Raw genomic sequence first — 1,943 nt, 5'->3', positions numbered from 1 at the left:
ATATTATCATGTAAAATATAATAATATTAATAATCATCATGTAAAATATAATAACATTAATAATCATCATGTAAAATATAATAACATTAATAATCATCATGTAAAATATAATAATATTAATATCATCATGTAAAATATAATAACATTAATAATATCATGTAAAATATAATAACATTAATATCATCATGTAAAATATAATAACATTAATATTATCATGTAAAATATAATAATATTAATATTATCATGTAAAATATAATAACATTAATATTATCATGTAAAATATAATAACATTAATATTATCATGTAAAATATAATAACATTAATATTATCATGTAAAATATAATAACATTAATATCATCATGTAAAATATAATAACATTAATAATCATCATGTAAAATATAATAATATTAATATTATCATGTAAAATATAATAACATTAATATTATCATGTAAAATATAATAACATTAATATCATCATGTAAAATATAATAACATTAATAATCATCATGTAAAATATAATAACATTAATATTATCATGTAAAATATAATAATATTAATATTATCATGTAAAATATAATAACATTAATAATCATCATGTAAAATATAATAACATTAATATTATCATGTAAAATATAATAACATTAATATTATCATGTAAAATATAATAATATTAATATTATCATGTAAAATATAATAACATTAATAATCATCATGTAAAATATAATAACATTAATAATCATCATGTAAAATATAATAACATTAATATTATCATGTAAAATATAATAACATTAATAATCATCATGTAAAATATAATAACATTAATAATCATCATGTAAAATATAATAACATTAATAATCATCATGTAAAATATAATAACATTAATAATCATCATGTAAAATATAATAACATTAATAATCATCATGTAAAATATAATAACATTAATAATCATCATGTAAAATATAATAACATTAATATCATCATGTAAAATATAATAACATTAATAATCATCATGTAAAATATAATAACATTAATAATCATCATGTAAAATATAATAACATTAATATCATCATGTAAAATATAATAACATTAATAATATCATGTAAAATATAATACATATAATCAATGAAAAATATAATAACATTAATAATCATCATGTAAAATATAATAACATTAATATTCATCATGTAATAATCATCATGTAAAATATAATAACATTAATAATCATCATGTAAAATATAATAACATTAATAATCATCATGTAAAATATAATAACATTAATATCATCATGTAAAATATAATAATATTAATAATCATCATGTAAAATATAATAACATTAATAATCATCATGTAAAATATAATAACATTAATAATCATCATGTAAAATATAATAACATTAATATTATCATGTAAAATATAATAACATTAATATTATCATGTAAAATATAATAACATTAATAATCATCATGTAAAATATAATAACATTAATAATCATCATGTAAAATATAATAACATTAATATTATCATGTAAAATATAATAACATTAATATTATCATGTAAAATATAATAACATTAATAATCATCATGTAAAATATAATAACATTAATAATCATCATGTAAAATATAATAACATTAATATTATCATGTAAAATATAATAACATTAATATTATCATGTAAAATATAATAACATTAATAATCATCATGTAAAATATAATAACATTAATAATCATCATGTAAAATATAATAACATTAATATTATCATGTAAAATATATTAACATTAATAATCATCATGTAAAATATAATAACATTAATATTATCATGTAAAATATAATAACATTAATAATCATCATGTAAAATATAATAACATTAATAATCATCATGTAAAATATAATAACATTAATAATCATCATGTAAAATATAATAACATTAATATTATCATGTAAA

The sequence above is a fragment of the Euprymna scolopes genome, chromosome 20 (assembly GCF_053919585.1).
Source record: "Euprymna scolopes isolate OS-2025 chromosome 20, ASM5391958v1, whole genome shotgun sequence".
In the NCBI taxonomy this organism is placed as follows: Eukaryota; Metazoa; Mollusca; class Cephalopoda; order Sepiida; family Sepiolidae; genus Euprymna; species Euprymna scolopes.
This window is presented reverse-complemented; position numbering follows the sequence as displayed.